Source organism: Antrostomus carolinensis, unplaced genomic scaffold (genome assembly GCF_000700745.2).
Source record: "Antrostomus carolinensis isolate BGI_N321 unplaced genomic scaffold, ASM70074v2 scaffold31556, whole genome shotgun sequence".
Classification (NCBI taxonomy): Eukaryota; Metazoa; Chordata; class Aves; order Caprimulgiformes; family Caprimulgidae; genus Antrostomus; species Antrostomus carolinensis.
Genome location: NW_010322232.1, coordinates 29,857 through 35,799, shown reverse-complemented (window position 1 = coordinate 35,799; position 5,943 = coordinate 29,857).

The window sequence follows — 5,943 nt, the reverse complement described above, 5'->3', positions numbered from 1 at the left end:
CACATATAAATCCTGCTTCTCTGTAGATTTCAGTACGTCTGGCAGTTTGTACTTGCTTTGGATCTCACTAATCAACACTGTGTATACAGGATTTTCTCAGCAGTGCAAAATGGGTAACAGTTTTAACAAATTACTTATTTCTTTTAATGACGTTCTATTTTACTGGCACTTTGGATGGCAAGGGGTCACAGGTTTAGAAAATCTTTTGTCAAGAACTTCACTGCAATCAATCCAGCTTCACATGAAAGTCATGGAGCTGCCAGAAAAGCGAGCCTGCCTAAAGAAAAGATTACCTATAAAATTGTTATTCTATGTGTAAAACTTCACAGGCCTGCTATTGTACCTTTCTGAAATGATTTAAAACAGTAAAACAGCCATAACAGTTATGTTGCCCAGCTGCTGAATTATACATCGAGAAAATTGACCTAGCATTACGTTGTGTCTGTCAAACTTAGAGCCTCCCAGCTCACAGTCATGGCTTGTCAGGTTTGATGGGGAGCTGGTTAAACGCAATGTGGCAGTAGGTTACCTGGGACCGTGCACAGAAAGCTGCTCACCAGTCAGCTGGCAGCCCTGTGGTACCTATCAAATCCAGCAAAATACTGGAAATTAATTCATGATGGAGACTTGCAGTGATCGAGCCGTGGGTTCTGCTTTTCCATGTTAATGCTTCATAACTATGAATGAGAAACCAGCCACCCTTCCCAAGCACTGCCAGCTCTTAATCTCCTGCTCCTTGCACACAGGTTGCGACCCACAGACCACACACAGCAATAGCTGAAAGTCCCCAGTTCTCCGCTGCAGGATTCTGGCAGCACAGCAGCTCACCAGGCTGGCCAGGCCTCACCCCCATGTGGTCTCCTGTTACCTGACCCAAGGCATCTCCAGTGGTGGCCCCTGACTGCCCAGCAGCAAGCACTGCAGGGGACTGATGCCCAGGGTGGATTCAGATTCTCCGCCTGATCCCTTTGCAGCTGGAGACACACCAGGGCAACTTCCCCTCCAACTGCTATTCTCACTGCCACCCTTGACGCTCAGCCTTCAGCTGAAATTGTGCTCAGCGGGGAGAGGCAGAAGTGAATGGAGTAATTCAAAGTTATAAATCAACACACAAATGCAGAGCCCTTCCTTTCAAATTTGCATCAAGACAAACAGTGTGTCAGCTTCAAGCCAACTGTAACGCCATTGTCTCTGCGTGATTTTAGGCAGACTGCTAAGACCGAAGACACACATTGTTGACTAAACAGCCCCCGTGCAATCAAAATTCAGATCTGACTGGAAGAGTACTGACTTTGGCCCTGCTGAAGAGTTACATTAAGATGCAGCAAGAAAAACGGTGGATGAAACTCTCCCAGAGCGGTGTGCAGCTGGGGGAACAGGAACCTTTGCTGCAGAGCTCTCTTCCAGAACACGCTAGCAAAGACTAAACAGCCCTGGGCTCTGGTAAGCTTCATCCAGCTTGAAAGGAGGCTGTGCGGGCCAGAGTTCAGAGAGATCTTCGGGTCCAGAATGTTCTTCAGTCCTAAAGCACATCGAGTCCTGTCATAGCATGAAAAACAGAGCCAGAAAACTGACTGTGTGTTTGTAGGGCCTTTGACCCTGCCGCGGCTCTAACGAGATGTCACAGAAACGTTACGTACAAGATAAGGCGCGTACGTAGATAGTAACTGACGTGCTGCAAAAGCCTTTTGTTGGCGTGGCCCCGCGCGCGGCTCAGACAGCGGCTTTCTCACTAGCATCAGGAGAGCACCCCGAGGTGCTGGCGTGGAGGTTCACCTCGCTCTCAGGACACCGAGTTACGTAACCCAGCGCCATGGCCGATGTGGGGTTTACCCGTCGCTTCATCCGAAGTGCCCTGCATTGTTGAAAATTTCACAGTTCAGCACACAGTAAATGGATTCTTTTACTAGGTCAGGCCTGGTAACAGGCATTGATTTAAGCAGCTTATTGCAACAGATGACTAAACGCTGTTCCTAAACAGCAGCTCTGTATGATCGGACAGAGGATGGATTCTGCTCCTGGTGACACATCCCCAGAGACACAGCCATGCTGGGAGTGTGGCAGAGCAGGAAGATCGGCCTCTGCTATTTGGTAGCATTTTCAGGGAACACCAAATGTTGTTTACTTCCTAATCTTCCCACAGAATATAAAGAATTGCTGCTCTGGGCTATTTCAGAGATAATGTGAGTGACTCACTTGAGTTGTATATTGACCTCAGGCACTGTAAAGATATATTTTACAGTGCCTTTAAAAACAATTAATGCAGATATCTGTACTTCTGAAAATGCCTGGAGTGCACTTAGAGATTTTCATCAGGTGTTAAACCACGCACATCTGGTCAAGCCCCATGTTATTTGTTATAATTAGTCAACACATCCCTAATCATTGGTCATACCCTCTTCCAGGCTGTATTCTCTATACTAAAGCAGCTTCTCAATTCATATTTATAGTCTTCAGTTGCTTACATTTAACAGCTCTGAAAGAACCATATTAATTATAATTGGTGACAGATGCATACTAAAATCTATGTTCAGGTATGGAGTAGGGTCTGTGACCAGCTTTTGGCTCTAAACTCTGAGCTGAAACCAGATCTAAATTTCCACAAAGTCTTAAAAGTGTTTAGTTATGGACCTGGATTCAGCAGGTCTGGTTTTGGCTTAATAGCTACTCACCACTGTATTTTCTTCTTTTGTGTGTGTTTTGCCAGTCTGAATAGTCAATGCTTTGAGGCAGAGATTTTCCTAGGCAGGGAAAGCGCTTGTGCAGTGTTGCCTACATTCATTATCCGCCGAGTGAGATGCCTGATCATGGCTTCTACTTTCTAAAAGTAACTTTTTAAAGACAAACTTTCTCAGGCTCTGCTCTTCCCTCCAAATGATGTCTTTATCCTTTAAGTTTCCACAATCCAAATTATACTCATCTGAGTTCACCTACCTCATACCCAAGGGCCTCATATTCTCTCCCACTCACTGCCTTTCAGTTGTCTGTCAGACCCACCAAGCCACAGCAGATCAAAATACAGGAATCTCTCTCTTGTATGTCCTGCTTTCAGGGGCCCAGTAGCACTTCCATTTCACTAGGGTGACCCCAGATCCCACAAAGAGTGAACTTAGGCCCTATTGATGTGGTTACTTTGGTGTGTAACCACATCTATATTGCAAACGCAAGCATGAAGAAGACACAGCCCAGGAACAGGAGTCAGTTCCACTAAAAACACAGTCCACGGGTCCTTTTTGCCTGAAGGCTGAAGTTACAGCTGCCTACCATGTAGTCAGTTTTGAACGGCACCTCGGTGAGGGAGTGACAGACAGGATCAATGAATGAAGGGCCTCAGCTTATGTGACAAGAAGGGATCACCAAGTCAGCAAAACAGGCCTCAACTGGGATCACCACCAGCATTTTGCATGTGAGCAAGGAAGTGCCTACAGGGCACCATTATAGAAAAATCCTCAAAACCTTTTCCAGGAAATCAACACGCTGGGGGGGCCTCTCTGAAGTGCCTGTACATTAATGCACACAGTATGGGGAGTAAGCATGATGAGTTGGGGACCTGTGTGCAGCTGCAGGGCCACAGTCTCACTGAGATCATAGAGACGTGGTGGGATGGTTTCTATGACTGGAGTGTTGCAACGGAGAGATGCAGCCTCTTTAGCAAGAACAGGCTGGGAAGACAAGGAGGGGGAGTTGTCCTTTCTGTGACGGAGCAGCTGGAGTGCATGGAGCTCTGTCTGGGGATGGAGGAGGAGCCAATTGAGAGCTTATGGGTAAGGATTAAAGACAGGTAGGGGTGACATTGTAGTGGATGTCTGCTATAAGCCACTTGACCAGGAAGAACAAGCAGATGAGGCCCTCTAGAGACAGATAGGAGCATCCTCACATTTGCAGGCCCTGGTCCTCATGGAGGACTTCAACCACCCCAATATCTACTGGAGGGACAACACAGCAGGGCATAAGCAATCCAGGAGGTTTCTGGAGTATATCAGTGTCAACTTCCTCACCCAAACAGCAGAAGAGTCAATAAGGACTGGTGCTCTGCTGGACCTCATACTGGCCAACACCAAGGGGCTTGTTGGGGATATGAAAGTCAAAGGCACTCTTGGCTGCAGCACCAAGAAATGGTGGAGTTCAGGATCCTGAGGGGAGGGAGCAGAGCAAAAAGCAAGTTCACAACCTTAGACTTTCAGGAGAGCAGGCTCTGACATCTTCAAAAATCTGCTCAGAAGAGTCCCATGGGATAAGGACCTGGAGGAAAGAAGGACCCTAGAAAGGTGGTTAATATTCAAGGACAACCTCCTCCAAGCTCAAGAGCAGTCCATCCCAATGAGTTGGAAGTCAGGCAAAAAAAGCCAGGACACCTGTGTGGATGAACAAGATGCTCCTGGCAAAACACAAAAAAGAAGCATACAGAAAGTGGAAGCAAGGATGAGTATACTGGGAGTAACACAGAGACATTATCCCATCATCCAGGGATGAGGTTAGGAAAGCTAAAGCCCAGCATGATTTGAACCCCGCAAGGAATATCAAAGACAAAAAGAACAGCTTCCATAAGTACATAGGTGACAAAAGGAAGACTGGGGAAAATGTGGGCCCTCTGCTGAATAACATGGGGGACCTGGTTACACAGGACATGGAAGAGGCTGAAGTACTGAACGCCTTCTTTTCCTCAGTCTTTACTGGCAAGACCAGCCTTCAGGAATCTATCAGAACATCAGGAAACTCTTTTTAATTTGAGGGTGACTGAGCACTGGCACAGGGTACCCAGGGAGGTTATGGAGTCTTTGTCCTTAGAGATATTCAAAAGCCATCTAGACATGTTCCTGGGCAGCCTAGGTGACCCCTGACAGGGGGGCTGGAGCAGATGACCTCCTGAGGTCTCTTCCAACCTCAACCATTCTGTGATTACGTAATGACTATTAGCTGATTTGTAAGCGAAAAAAGGAGGGGATGGGACCATGTATAATAATTTCTGTATCACTTTCTTCTTTTCCCCATAGTCAGTCAAGAGCTGGAGAAATAATGCTGTTTCCCTCTCTTACCACTATGAAAATTTGGGAAGAAGCCCTCCCTTATCAATTCAGGCAGGTCTGGGCAATCTCAATTCAGCATAACAAAAATCAGTGCCTGAAACAGTAAGAAATTATCATCTGGTGGGTCTCAGTAATCTTCACATGAAGACAGAAATATTTTCCAGAAACTCAAAAACTCTGCTTAGTCAGATGGAAGTCACTCCCTCAAGCAAATACAAGCAAAACTACTTACAATTAAATAGCTTACGATGAATTTCAGATTTTCTTTTGGATAGATTGGTCCATTTTAAGCTCAGACTATATTAATGTGAGAATCTGAGAAGGAAGGAAAGCCAGGTCAGCTGATCTCCACTAAAAACACAGTGAAGGGCATCTTTTAAGAAAGATAGTGCATGCCTTACTGTCTTTTGGTTGATTGGTTACTTAGGTTTTTTTGATTTGGGTTTTTTAATAAAGCATAATGGTACTTTAATGGCACATCTGCAAACATTTCCCCTTTTTCTTTGGTAAATGCACTGAGGAAAGACCGACCCTCCACAACAAGTGATATGTATTTGGGCAGTTCTTTACAGGTATGCCTTTCCACTTCCATGCAATCAGGGAGGAAAAATGTTGATTCTGAGAGTGGTAATAAAGACTAGGAACTTAACAGCATTCTAATACACATCTTAAATGTGTGTTTGTTATTCTTCTAATCAGTGCATTACAGGAATAAATACAGAAAACATAACTATGATTGCACAGATTTAAGTATTAATTACAAGAGGTGGTAAATCATGCTGCTCTCAAGATTTTATGTAAAATCCACTCAACTAATTGAGTCTCCTTAGATTCCAATGGGCTTTGACTGAGTCCCTTAATGATATTAAAATCCATCTGTTATTCAACATCATGTTTAATACAACAGTATGCAAAT